Raw genomic sequence first — 15,994 nt, forward strand, 5'->3', positions numbered from 1 at the left:
ATGCAGTTTGCAAGATCATCTTAGGAGTTGAATAAAATATTGTGATCTTAAAAACGTATCTTAAGCACTTCTATTCTTCAAATTTTGTATTAAAATACATTGAAAATATTTGTATTAGAATCGAGTGAAAAGACCTGCAGTATCAAGAATTGTTGATATCTCAATACTGCTAAGTATCAAGGTTTACAGGTATCAAGTATCAGATTCGACTAATTTTTAGTTTGTTTTCATTCATATTTAACCCATGTAATTTAATATTCCAATCGTTAGTTTTTTATGTAAATACAATGGTATAGTACCATTTTATTTAAAACAAAAACTTTCACTTTAATAATTACTTTATAATTATAACTTTTGCAATGATAATTTACAAAAACTTCCAGTTTGCCAGATATCATATCTCAATTCATAGTAGCACATCTTAAATTACACCATAGTGACAGCCATGTGTTACTTACTTGCTGTTTTTACTAGTACTTAGTGAAAGGGGTTAGTGAAATAGTAAATGGTGTACATGAAATTTCCAAGACTAGTTTTTCAGTGTGTAGAAATATGGATTAGGTTTTTTATGTATAACAATAATAGTTACTCTTAATCACTACCGAAACTTACAGGACACCCACATTTATACAAATGTATCTGGTGAATTATTCAAAGAGTATAATACCTGTACTCAGATAGTCGCACCAAGATGCAATCATTTTCGAAGCCACCATGATCATTCTGCATGCCTGTGTGTACAATGCCTCCCACAGCAATATCCACATCATTAGAACACATCTTCTGCAAGTAGTCCACCACTGCAGTGCTGTGGTCAACTGACTGCACAAATGCCAAATAAACGTAGAAAAAAGACACAATATTGGCTGCAATTGTGAAAAATATAGATGAGATATATGTGTATAATGCCACTAATTAAATTATGGAACAAGTGTGTAGCAATTCAGAGACGTTGGCAAGTTGTATGATGCCATTGATACAAATTGAACCCATAAACTTTCAGCTTACTTGCATATTGGCTTTCAGCTTAGTAAAATGGGATGGTTTAGGGTATATTTTGATGTGACTGCATTGACTAATCAAAAGATTTCATGGTATGATTTAAAACACAACACAGTTAATAAATATTATGATATGAAACAAAAACCTCGTAAGGACAGGTTTGGCAACACAAATACAACCCTGTGAGCAGGGCTAGACTGATTTCAGTTCATTATTCTGGCTTATCATCGTTATCTGATTGGTAAAAGACAGCACAATTTTGTTATCATCAAGAGTGTTGAAAATGGAGTGGAGCTGAATTTTACTTTATCATTCAGTACTCTATGCCTTTGTCTTTATATATTTCATATTACTTCAATGTATTCATTTTCCTGGCCTTATTACAAATGTGTAATATTTTTTGGGTTGTTGTCTATTTTACAAACTGAATAATTATGGTCAATTAGATATTAACCAAAATGAGATATTTGTTTTCATTCACTAGAGGAAGCCTTCATGTTAATAAGCTTTCATAACAAGCACAAACTAATTATAATGCAGTCGCATCGGAACATGTCCTAAACTACCACATTGTATTGAGTTGAAAGACGGTATACAGCGCACTGATAGAAAGGATGGACAGCACTACTAAAACAAGAAAACTAGAATAGCCTACTATGAATAGACTGGCTAATAGGAAAGTCCTAACTGCGACCCAAAGATAAGAGATTTCTAATTGTTACTGTTATCAGGTTTTCCCTGTTATCAATATATTAGGACCAAATTTGTAACCCTTGAGGATAACTAACGTCATAATTCACTTCTGTACAACTGACAAGCATAATGTAGTAGTTAGCTGCAGTATTCGTTTGGTTGCAGTTTTGCTTTACTGGGGTTATGGCTACTAATAAAATGTAACCAAGTAAAACCTTTGAACAGCCGCCATTTTGTATTGGATCAATCTTTTTGAGTGCGGTTTGCGGCATTAAACTCTGCTAGATAAGCCCTTTAAAATGATGTGCATATTGACCTATGCTCCTATTTAAGATTTCCTTCTGACTCCTTGCGGGACGTCCCCATGATATTACAGAAAACTGATAGTTCCTTCAAAAAGTAGATTTTTAGGTGTAGTATTGATGTACCAAATCTTGTTGATTTATCTGTTATCGTTCAGAAAATATTATACCCGTGCAGGACTTTATGTACACCCTGTATAAGTAATGTGTTACTACATATTTCCCACAGCTCTGAGGCTATAAACATAGATAATAATAATTTAATCTATGATTTATCAATTCCTCTAGTATATTTTAAACAACTAGGATAAAATTAAACAGACGTCTAAAATTGTAAAAACTTCAGTTGTCTCATTTTGTTCAAATTAAATTTTTAACTTATTGAATAATTGAGCAAAATCCTCTCAGTTTATAGATCTATATAAAACTGACTTTTAGTTCTAACCAAATTCTTCTTTAATCACAAAATTCCATTTTACTTGTACAAACTTAACATCAGAAGTTACCTTGATTTCTATTTTGGAGAACGAAGTCATGTCAATGATACCAACACCTTCCCGGCATGCTATATACTCGGCTAACATGAAGTCAAAGAACTTGGGCTTGTAGTATGTCCCTTCAGGCATCTTTGGCGGTTTACCTTCTACAATCATTAATATTACAATCTATGTATTTCTTTCTGAAAATGTGAATCATGCAAATTTTAATGTTTTCTTACCAATAAATTATCCTTTTAATGTTAAAATATGCTGTAATATTATCACCAACATAATATTATAAATAAAATAATACAAACGATGGGGTTGGGTCGATTGAAATACTTAATATCTGAAGGAGTCAATAATATTGTCAAGATACAGACATTTATCTATACCTCGACTCTTTATGTTTTATTTGTAATGTGTTTTATTGCAAAATAACAAAAAAAAAACCGACCAGGGCGCTTAGCATACACTCACAATATTTTAACTATGCTTTCATTCTGTAATAGATTAAATATTCTTGATACCAAATAACCTGTAAATGAACAGTTACCAAAAGAATCCCATATTCCAGTCGAGTACCATATTACCAATCATTAATGAGGTAGTTCTTCTCAGTATTAACCCCATTCAGAGAATCAATACTTCTCTCAATACAAGAGAAGTAAATTTTAGTTCATCACTTGTATTTAAAAGTGATGTGTTAGTATTTCTAATTTTTATTATATAAATTAGACAATCATAACATGTGTTATAACTAAAAACAATGTTTAACACTAGAAAAATTCAATTATATTATTTGTTTTTCTAAAGTGGTATTACTTAGTGTTTCCTTTTACAATATCATGGTTAGTGAAGTTTTACAATATTGCCATGAGTCTGTTGCTCTATTTGCAAACAACAGCTGATTGATATTACACAATATTAGCAATTGCCTAAATGTGTTTTTGTTGTACTCTGTGTATGGAAAACCAAATTAACAAATTATTGTAGTAAAAAAAAAAATATATATATATATATATATATATATATATATATATATATATATATAGATAGATAGATAGCTTGCAGCTCCTATTTCCTATGTCTATTCATACATTGGTATGTATATGTGATCCGTAAAAAATGTGACGTTTGCTAATTTTTTATGGCTTTATATATACTTTATAAGAATATATGTTTTTCTTAAAGTTTGTATCGTGGCTGTTATAAATAATTGACAATACCCGCGTGTATTGGTGGTTCACACAGACACACACTACGACAGCAAAGAAATCAACGTGCGCATGCGCCAACTTTTACAACAGCTGTTATAGATAAATATTATTATTCTTTTCCGTACGTCTTCCACGTGTTACATTGTCGGTGTACTTAATGTGTATATTTGCTAATTAATAAACATTAACTTGATTATTAATCCTCTGACTATTTATTTACAACAGGTTATGGGCCCAGTAACGTTTGTGTGATAGCGTTGGGCATTAAAAGTTAATAAAAGTCAGTAAAAGTGAAATTAAGTGTGTGTATCACGTTGTGTTAAAAAGTGGTTTGTATAACCTAAAAGGGATGGCTGGTACAAGTAGCAATATACAAGCACTGTCGAAGGACAATTACGACACATGGAAAATTCAAATTCGGGCATTGCTGATTCAGAAGAAATTATGGCCGTATGCCGATGGAAGTCTCCAGAAACCGGCAGAAAGTGTTGAAAATGGAAGCGCTGTAGTCAAGTGGGAAGATGGAGATCAATCAGCTCAGGCGAGCATCATTTTGGCGATGGCGCCATCAGAGTTGAAAAATATTAAAAATTGTAAGACAACTCGTGAGCTGTGGCTGAAACTTGAAACGATCTACGCATCAAAAGGGCCGGCAAGGAAAGCCACGTTATTGAAGTCGCTGTTCGTGCACAAGGTGAAGGAGGGGGAAAGTATACACCAGTACCTGGACAACTTCTTCGACGTAGTTGACAAATTGGCGGAAATGGATATCGAGATTCATGAAGATCTGTTAACTACTATGATACTGCACGGTTTGCCACCAAGTTTTGAGAATTTTAGATGCGTAATCGAGAGTCGTGATCAATTGCCAAAGCCGGAAGAGCTCAAGATAAAAATCTTAAATGAATGTTTGGCCAGGGTAGGCGATTCACAAGACGCCGAAGACAAAGCATTCATGGCCAGATCCAGAACACGTAATTTTGGTAGACGTAGCAGCGGCGGCGAAAAAGGTAATTTCAAGGGAAAATGCTTCAAATGCGGCAAGGTTGGCCATTTTGCCAAAAATTGTCCCGAAAAGGAGGATGGAAGATCAACACAAGGAAGTGCTAGGGTAGCACAGGATTTTTACATCTCGGAACTGAACCGAGAAGAGGTCAACAATGTTCAAGGTCGTAGCCAATCCAAGTGGTGTTTGGATAGTGGATGCACAACTCACATGTGCGGCGACGAGGATATTCTTGAAGATACGGTGACGTGCGATTCGGTGCTCAAGTTAGCAACAGAAGCATCGACAAATGCAAATATAAAGGGCGTAGCCAAGATAAATGTAAGTGGTGGAGTTATTTCAACCGCGAACTTGCATGGCACGCTGTATGTACCGGAATTAAGAACTAATCTGATGTCGGTATCGAAGATTACTGACAAAGGTAATACAGTAATCTTCAATGACAAATTAGCTGAGGTACGTAATACAGATGGCAAAACCGTGATTATCGCCGATAGACTGGGAGACCTGTACTTTGTAAGAGAAGAAAATACTGAACATGCGCAGGTGGTTACGCGAGCGCAAGCAAATTCTGAGGACACGTCAAGTCAAAAACCTTTTAGAAAAGGGGCAAAAATTTCACCGAAAATTTGGCACAGGAGACTTGGGCATATACACATGGATGCAGTCAATAAATTATTTGATGAGCAGCTGGCAACCGGGATAAATTTGTCGTTCAAGGGCAAAGCAACAGTATGCGACGTTTGCTGTCGCGGTAAGCAGGCTGCCAGACCGTTCACAGAAAGGGTTGACAGGAGTAGAGTGCCACTAGAGATTGTACATACCGACATTTGCGGGCCAATGAGGGCAAATTCCAACGGCGGATCGAAGTACATAGTGACGTTTGCCGATGACTACAGTACGTGGTGCGAGGTGTATTTCTTGAAGAAGAAATCCGAAGTACTCGGTAAGTTCAAAGAATATAAAAATTTTGTTGAGACATTTACTGGCCGAAAAATTAAATTTTTACAGTCGGACAACGGTCGGGAATACCGAAATGGAGATTTCGACGAGTACCTGAAGCAGGAGGGGATCCAGAGAAGACTGTCAGCGCCGTACACACCTGAGCAGAACGGTGTAGCGGAGAGGAAGAACCGAACGCTGCTGGATACAGCCAGATGCATGCTGATCGAGACCGGGATGCCAGAATCATTTTGGGCTGAAGCCATTGCGACGGCGAATTATATCAGGAATCGCTGTCCAAGTACATGTATTGGTGGAAAAACCCCGTACGAGATTTGGCACGGCAAGTTGCCGGACCTCAAACACATGCGTATATTTGGTTCGAGAGCGTACGTGTTAGATAAAACAGTCGGACTTGGAAAAATGGACCCGAGAGCTGCTGCAGGTAGATTCATAGGATACGACCTGGAATCAAAAGCGTACAGAGTGCGGCTGGATACTGGAAAAACGGTCGTGACCCGAGATGTACGTTTTGACGAGAATATGGGGTCATCGAGAGCCAACGTTGATCCACTGGAAGAGTCGATAAAAAATAAAAATTTTGAGAATCAACAATCGAAAATTCAGGACCAGCCAGAGATAATCTACGCGAAGGTCGAATTGGACCCACTTGAATTCGAAGAAGAAGAAGAAAAAGAAATCGTCAACGAGCAGGAAAACGGGGAGATCTTCATCGTCAAAGGAAAACGAACCTGGGAAAGTTCAATTAAATGAATCTGTTGACACTAGCCTAATGGACAGCTCCATAGCAAGTTCTAGTCCTAGTATTAATATAAGTATTAGCAGTCAACCTGAAAATACTCAGAATGAGACTATGTGCAACTCGGCAATCACCCAAACAGAAATTGACTCACCATCATTGCATGCTGTTAATGAGATCCTGGGGAGAAAATGGCTCTCAGACAACATCTTGTATAAATATTTAAATTTATTCAACACTCTGTTTTTTTCACTGGGTGATTCTTGTCTTATAATTGATCCTGTTATTGGGCAGGCCGTTAAAGTTCTTGAAGATTATAATCATTTTTTAGAACATCTTAATGTAAAGGATAAGACTGTCCTTATTGTGCCAATAAATGACTCAGAAATTTTGGATGGTATTGGCGGCTCCCACTGGAGTATTCTGCTGTATCATAAGACTACCAATGAGTACCATTACTATGACTCAATGTCCAATCATAACCTAGTTCATGCACAAACTGTTATGGTGAAACTGACAAGACATATGAATATGGAGTCAACAGATCCTAAGCTGTTATTAATAAATGGGCCACAGCAGATAAATAATTATGACTGTTCTATTTATTCCATATTTTTTGTTGAAAAGGTGGTATTAGACATCTTGAATGGAAAACCATTTGAAGTTACGTATATGGAAACAGATCAGCTAAAGGAATTTGATTTAGTAACGAAACGCTCACTAATGGCATATATTGTAACTAATATTAATAATGCTGTGTTCTCAAGGAGTGATTTTACATCTTTGGTAATGGAAAGCTTGATGCAGCTGAGGCCCATTAATACAATTAATACAATGGAAAAAGAAAAAGAACTATCCTCAAAAGTCGACTCAATGACTGGGAAAATCCATTCCTTAGAAAACAATGTCCAGCTTTTGAATGACACAATCCTTAATTTAAATAACGAACTTGAAAAAAAAAAGACAATAATTGGCGAATTTGAAACAAGTAAACAAGTAGGAAGTGGTGATGGCTTTATCCTCAACCCCTCAAATAAGAACCACATAAAAAAAGGTCAACTCAAGAGTTTCAATGCACCTGAAAGTCAACTACCCTCAATCTTATCTAAAAATTATTACGAAGTTCTAGGGACTCTGCAAAATGAAGAAAGCAATTTTACGGAAAAGAGAGGAGCAAACCAAGATAGTAATGTAACAATTGATAAAAATAGATGGACTTCTAGTAATACAAAGAAAAATATTGGTAAAAATGAATTTCTGTCCAGGTGTCAAATAAGAAGTGGCAAAGATCTAAATTTCAATAAATTAGCTATTGTGGATGTGAAACTGAAAGAGAAGCTAGATAAAATAAAGCCAGTTAAATTAGAGTTCTATGCCGATAGCCAAGGTAGAGGTATTCCAGAAATTATTGATAAATGTAGCAACAAAAAAATCAGCATTAACGGTTTAGTGACTCCTGGTGCTGATATAACAAAAGTTTATGGCCAAATAAAAGAATCTCTTGATCGCCCCCTCATGTTATTAGCTGGGACAAACGATATGCTCAAGAAAACACCTCAGGTAATCTATGAAAAAATGGAAAGCAAACTAAAAAATTTCAGCAAGACAAGATCAGTTTGTATTACCACAATTCCTCCTCGTTTTGACCTACAGCATGACAGCCCAATACATGACGAGATAGCAATGGCGAACAACTACATACGAGAAATTGTTTCCCGACTAGATAATGTCTATATTATTGATTTTGATTCTTTCAATAGACTGCATTTCACACGCCATGGCTTGCACCTGAACTATAGGGGAAAAAAGAAACTGAGTTTTATGATTATAGATTTTCTAAATAAAATTGATACTGCTAATATCAGGTTAACACCAATCACTAGTTTCCCTCTCTCTCCAATATCAGCAAGGTCCTCAATTATACCAACAATGGAAAATAAAGAACCAATTACAGTAATTGAGGCGAACATCATGGATGTCTTTGAAAAACATCAAGGAGACGAACATGTCGCTTTCTCACATTGCATATCGGCAGACCTAAATAATGAAAGAAGTATGAGTGCTGGAATTGCAACGATTTTTAAAGAAAAGTTTGGCAAACCCTCTATGAAAGATTGCATTACAAGTCATTTGGCGTACCAGAAAACTGCAGAAGGTGCTGAAATATTTAGTTTAATTACAAAAGATAAATACTACCAAAAACCCAAAATTAGCAATTATAACCTAGCTTTTGAAGATTTAACTCGAGAATTTAAAAAAAGGGGTCTAAAACAACTTATTTGTTCACCAATGGGTTGTACAAGAGATGGTATTGAACCTGAACACTTTGTTGCTGAACTGATTAAGTTTATTAAAGTCAGTAAAGCTTCTGTTTACATCGTCACATGTAATGAGTACGCAAAAAAGGAAGCTTCGAAACGGACTATCCTATTCCGCCTTTGTGGAGAAGCTAAGATACACCATCTCTTCACACCGTGAACTGTGGGAGAAAGCTGATATGTCCCCAGCTGCAATACCGATATCTTCTGATGGTCTCGCTTCAACCATACTAACACATCCAGCAACTCCCAGTGAGATGACAGCACTTTTGAGTTCTGCTGATGAGATGTCATCATCTGTGACCTCAGACGGGGAGACAATGGAGCCTGCTACCTTAGATGATAATACAGATGCTCACTTCACTCCGGCAGTATCTAGTGGTAACATTTGTAATAAATGTGCTGGTGATGATATGGTCAGTTGTGTGTCATGTGCTACAGGTTCACTAAATAGTACGCCTATAAATATAGATTTTTTAGGAGTAAGACCCATAGAAATAAATTATGCTTAGGTTTAAGACGTAACCAAAACACAAGTAAACAAAAAAAAAATACTAATACTAATCTGAATACTGTCTCTAACTGTAACGGGTCAAATTCCAGTGTTTTGTTTTTAAATATTCAAGGTCTAAAAAATAAAATTTCAATTTTGGATAGCTTTTTAACTGATAAAAATATTTTTGTGGTAGGTTTGTGTGAACACTGGCTCAAAGAGGAGGAAATTAAACTAGCTGCACCTGATGGTTATACCTGTGTCAGCGCTTTCTGTCGGTCAAACCACATTCGCGGGGGTTCGTTGATTTTTACCCGCAATGATGTCCAAAGCAGGACATGTGATGTAAATCAATTTGTTTCAGAAGTAAACTTTGAGGCAGCTGCAATTTTTATTGATAGTTTAAAACTTATAATAGTGTCACTTTATCACTCACCATCCGGAAACCCACATATCTTCCTTGAAAATCTTGACAAGTTGCTCTCTTTCTTAGCTAGCTGCCCAAATTACACCTCTATCATAGGGGGGGACTTTAATTTTAATTTTGACGTCACCAAAACTAATAACATGTCAAAACAGTTTTGTAATGTCATGCGCCAGCATGATTTTTATTACATAAACAATAAAGCAACCAGAGGTGCTAATTGTCTGGACAATGTTCTAGTAAATTACCAAAGAGAATTTAAAATAGATTGTGACATTTTTAACTTTCCTTTCTCTGACCACAATGGTCTCATAATACATGCACCTTTTGGTTCAGTAAAGAGGAAAAAACAATTAGCGGAAAATAGTCCAGATTCTGTCAGTTATTACAAATTATTTGTTTCTAATAATGCCTGGGCACACTTGACAGACAAACTAAACACGTATCAGTGGGATGGCATATTGAGTATGAATAAACCAACTGCTCTCAGTGCTTTTCAAATTTTTTTTAAATTGCTAATAGACAATATCAACTATTTTGCCAAACTAAAAAAAGTAAACCAGAATAATTTATCAGTATTAAAACATAATTGGTATACTAATGATCTAGCTGACATAAAAAAAAGATTATTATTTTTGAATGGTATAGTAAAAAATTCTAAATCGGCCTCAGAACCTGAAATAAAAGCTTTTTTAGACCTGAAGAAACATTATAAACAATCAGTAAAAAATGCAAAATTAACTCATAATACAAAATTAATAAATAATAGCAGCAACAAATGTAAAACTGCCTGGAAAATAATAAAAGATAATGGAAAAATGAGTTTTGTAAATAATTCTAACATTGGAATTTCACCTGATTCATTCAATAATTCCTACATCAATTCTGTAAATGAAATAAAAAATAAAATGGGCTGCTCTAGATATGGTTCAGAGGAGCTTATTAAAAATTTGCCAGTGAATTCTCAAAATTTTGCATGGCGACCAATTACTCCTAATGAAGTAATTACATTAGCCAGCAGTCTTAAAAACTCAAATAGTTGTGACATTTATCTAATGTCCAATAACCTTTTAAAAAATATAATAAAATCCATTGCAAGTCCTTTGTCTTACTGTTTTTAACTTATGTCTTGTGGAGGGAATTTTTCCTGACGAGTTGAAGTTAAGTCGGATATGTCCGGTTTTTAAGAAGGGGCCCAAGGACAAGCCGCAGAGTTATCGCCCAATTTCGATTATTCCCGTTTTATCCAAAATATTTGAAATGTTGGTTTATGACCAGATAAATGCGTATTTTGAAGGAAACAAATTTTTAAGTAATTCTCAATTTGGATTTAGAAAGGGAAAATCTACTATTGACGCTGTAGATATGTTGGTGCAAGATGTGCTATCAGCCTTTGAGAACAAGGCTTTTGCTCAGGCCACCCTTTGTGACCTGAGCAAGGCTTTTGAATGTGTAAATCATTCAGAACTGTTAATGAAATTGAACTACTATGGTGTTTCAGGGTCACAATTAAGTTTTTTTAAATCATACCTTAGCAATCGAAAACAAAAGGTTTGTATAGATGGAGAATGGTCCAAGGAGTTAGTGGTCTCATACGGTGTACCTCAGGGCTCTGTACTGGGGCCGCTCCTTTTTTTAATTAGTATTAACGATCTTCCAAATTCGGTTAAAGGTAAAACCTATATGTATGCTGACGACACTACATTTTTTAATTCTAATAAAAACCTTGAAGAACTTAGATCTCTTTGTCTAAATACTTTAAAAGAGGCTTCTGAATGGTTCATGTCGAATGGATTCCATTTAAACGAAGAAAAAAACACAAAAAATCTCATTTTCTTTGAGAAAATTTAATGAAAACTTTCTAAAAGATAACCCTTCTACTAACGTAAAGTTTCTAGGAATTTATGTTGACAAGACTCTTACTTGGGGACCACATATTGATTATTTAAGTATTAAATTATCTCGAGTAATATTTTTATTAAAGCGGTTAACTTATTGCATTCATCAAAATTACATTAGATCAGTGTACTTTGCAAATTTTCAATCGGTATTCAGATACGGAATAATTCTGTTTGGAAACTGCAGTAGGATAGAGGAAATTCTCGTGCTACAGAAAAAAGCTGTCAGAACCATTTCTGATGCAGGGCCCTTAGAACATTGTAAACCCATATTTGTAAGCTTAAATATTCCTACAGTGATCAATGTGTATATCTTTGACTTGATCCTGTATGTTTTTAAAAACTCTGATATGCTTAAACCAAGCAGTCATAAGTATGACACAAGATCTAAAAACCAGTCAAACATTAATTCTTGTAGATTGACTAAAACATTGAATAGCCACATTGTCATCTCACTAAAAATATATAATAAATTACAAAACTTAATCATTAAATATCCTGAGAAAACCTTCTGTAAAAAGTTGTATAAATGGCTGATAAATAATCCCTTTTATTCCATTGACGAATTTTTTAATTTGAATATCATAGACTTTTGAATTAATATTATTCAAGTTTTGTATAGTTATAATTTTAATTAAACTTAGTTGTACTTGACATGCTTGTATGTATACATGTGAATTATGACTTTGTCAATGCTTCCCTGCTTAACGGCAAATAAATTATTATTATTATTATTATTATTATTATTATTATTATTATTATTATTATTATTATTATTATTATTAAAAAGAGTCGGCAGACCGCCTAAGATACGGACCGGCAGCCGAGGCCGTCCACGAAAGTATCGTAGACCCGAAAGTGTCTCTAGCACTGGATCAGGCCGCGGAAAAGATATGAATACTGGTGACAACGACGTATTCATTGACGACGAGCAAGGTCGTGTTTTGAAAAGGCCGTTAGAATCATCCTTTGTGCAAGTTGGAAAGAGACACCGCGAGCAAAAAGACTCCTGCGATTCTGATGAATATAACAACGAAGATAGACACATCTTCGAGGAATTAGTGTTCAATGTCGACGTGCAAACAGATAAAGCATTAACTGGAGATGACGCTGAGCTGTGGAAGCGTGCTATCATGGACGAGGTGAAGTCACATCTCGAATATGGGACTTGGAAAGTAGTGCCAAGGCCGGAAAACAAGAACGTCATCGGTACACGAACTGTACTCAAGAATAAATTAAATCCAGACGGTACAATCGAGCGCAGAAAGGCGCGCATCGTCGCACGAGGGTTTACTCAACGACCAGGATTTGATTACGACGATACATTTGCTCCGGTGGCAAGATTCGAGTCGATTAGAACTGCGATGGCATTAGCAGCAGGGTTTAATACCAAAGTTCAGCATTGGGATGTCAAGACGGCATATTTGAACAGTGAGCTCAAGGAAGAGCTGTACATGGAACTGCCTGAGGGGCTAACTGAGGCCGTGAATGACATCGTACAAACTGAAAGACGTGATTCGAAGACATACAAAGCAGCTATGGAGATGCAGAAAGCATTAAAGAAAAAGAACCAAGTATGCAGTTTGAAGAAGGCTATCTACGGGTTAAAGCAATCAGGAAAAATGTGGTACGACCATTTAACCAAAATTTTAAGAAAAATTGGATTGCAACCGACGGTATCAGACCCGTGTTTATTCACTGCGAAGCGCGAAAATAATATCATCGTAATTGCTGTCTGGATAGATGATATGTTGGTATTTTCGGACAATGAGGCGCTGCTGGATCACGTAAAACATGAAATAAATAAAGAAATAGGCATCAAAGACCTTGGAGAAGCCAAATATTTCTTAGGCATCGAAATTGATCAACAAAACGGGATCAAAATGGGACAAAGAGGATACGTTCTGGAAATTTTGAAGAAATTTGGAATGGATTCCTGTAACCCGGTGGAAATACCAGCGAGTCCAAGTACAAAAATCGAGGGAACAGCAGAAGACCGAGGAAAATCTTCGAATAATCATCCGTACAAAGAGCTGGTAGGCTCATTGATGTACTTGGCGGTATGTACGAGGCCGGATATAGCATACACCGTGAGTGTGCTCGCACAATTCAACGACAAATCATCCGATCATCACTGGGGTTCGGCTAAAAAGGTTTTGAGATACCTCAAAGGGACAGCCAATCATTCCCTGCATTTTGATGGAAATATCGGAAAATTGACAGGCTACGCTGATGCAAATTGGGGTGCATGTACACTGGACAGAAGGTCATACACAGGATACACCTTCTTGTTGGGTGGCGCAGCCATAAGCTGGCAAGCCAGAAAGCAAAAAACAGTGGCACAATCAACTGCCGAAGCCGAATACATGGCTCTGGGCGAGGCTGCAAAGGAATCAATATTCCTGAATCGTCTACTGGTTGAATTGGGAGCAACGGAATCAATCGACGGCACAATTCTTTGCGACAATCAGAGTGCCAAAATGATGTCAGAAAATGCTATGTTTCACCCCCGGACAAAACATATAGACATTCGTCATCACTTCATCCGAGAGAAAGTGCAAGAAGGACAGATCAAGGTGGAACATATACCGACGGACGAAATGGTAGCCGATATTTTCACGAAATCACTACCATCAATCAAACACTGGCAACATTGTGGGACCTTGGGTCTGAAGTAACCGATCCACGCAGATATTGAGGAGGGGTGTTATAAATAATTGACAATACCCGCGTGTATTGGTGGTTCACACAGACACACACTACGACAGCAAAGAAATCAACGTGCGCATGCGCCAACTTTTACAACAGCTGTTATAGATAAATATTATTATTCTTTTCCGTACGTCTTCCACGTGTTACATTGTCGGTGTACTTAATGTGTATATTTGCTAATTAATAAACATTAACTTGATTATTAATCCTCTGACTATTTATTTACAACAGTGGCTAATGGTGGTTTGAAATTGTTGGCTAGCTGCTTTTACTGGTCTGATTTGCTTAAATGGTAACAAAACTAAACCATTTAATGTGTAAATTCTTAATCACAAATATCACAGGAATTTCTATTAAATTCAGAATCAAGACCACAATCTTTATATAAATATTGAATTTTTTGGTAACAGCCCAACCGTAACATTTAACATATATATTAATCAATATATGCTTATTTTTGTAAAAAATCTGATGACGCATCATCTAACTTGTTTAGTCTTTTTCACTTTTACTAGGAGTGGTCTTAAAATATATGTAACATGCTACATTTTAAGAATCTACATTGAATTTACCTGCTAAAGGCTACTTCAGATTTTTATTTTATCAAAAATAGGTTGATTAAAGCACAGACTCACACACTTTCATATTCTTTGTCTACGGATTTGTAAACACACAAAAGAAATATACATACAAATACTGTTTTGTGCCACAACAATATTCTTAATAAAATAAAAGATATACAGCGATATATTAATTTATATTTCTAATTTTTGTTAATACTCTTGTATGATCCTCACAAATGGCTGATGAACAAGAAGTTAAATGAATGCTACAAGAGGGATGGACGTTAATGGTTATAAAATAATACTTGCTTTTGGAAGTAGTGTCGAAGTAGAGAGGGCGCTCATAGCCCATCCTGACACCAAACACAGCGCCTCGAGTCTCTAGCACTGAGTACAGCGGCGAGCACCGAGTACGACGCCCGGTCTGGTACTCGCTCTGAGTGGGGAACTCTATAGCATAGTGTCTGTAACAGTGTACATAGGCATTAACTGGCATTTCATTGCACAGACTATAAAGGCAGTTCATACATGACATCTTTGGTATACTACAAATTTTTAACATAGGAATGTACACTTCAATTAATCTGATTTTATTTTTCTCTTTCCATATAAGAGAATTGGTTGAAATCTGCACATTTCCCACAATTTTATCCTCCGTTGAAATAAATCTCTTAAGAACAGATATTGTTTTCAATTGGTGATCAGGTAGGGAGCCAAATCAAAAAAACTGGTTAGAAATGGACTGAGTTGACATCCTAAATTTTTTAATTTTACGGCCACAATTTCAGGTGAATGAGGTAGTATATTTTCATAAAGGACAAGAACTTAAAAAAAATAACAATGCATATAGTATATTTATAATACCTTTAACCTTTTAATGAAAAAGTTCAAGAAAATCCTTCTATAGACATTCTAATAGTCTCCATAACCTTTTCTGATGGGAGTCTTTGAGATACTCTCCTCTAGCAACACCTTGTTTAGATTGTCATTTGGTACATAGAGACTCTATGTATCATCCATTATCTATAACTCACCTGGATTCCATTGGAACATCTGAATTCCCCAAGTAAAACTACAAAGAGATTTTGGAGAACCATTTTTATGTAAAAGAGAACATGCAGCCTCTAAATATAACTAAACAAATAAATATGCATGTAAATTTACTCTGCACACAAGGACTAT

The 15,994-nt window shown here is 35.8% G+C and overlaps 1 pseudogene; it reads right to left on the reverse strand.

Moving 5' to 3' along the window:
• LOC124354866 overlaps positions 1 to 15,994 on the reverse strand; it is a 50,674-nt pseudogene that overhangs the window by 15,795 nt on the left and 18,885 nt on the right.

This window comes from Homalodisca vitripennis, chromosome 2, assembly GCF_021130785.1.
Source record: "Homalodisca vitripennis isolate AUS2020 chromosome 2, UT_GWSS_2.1, whole genome shotgun sequence".
NCBI lineage: Eukaryota > Metazoa > Arthropoda > Insecta > Hemiptera > Cicadellidae > Homalodisca > Homalodisca vitripennis.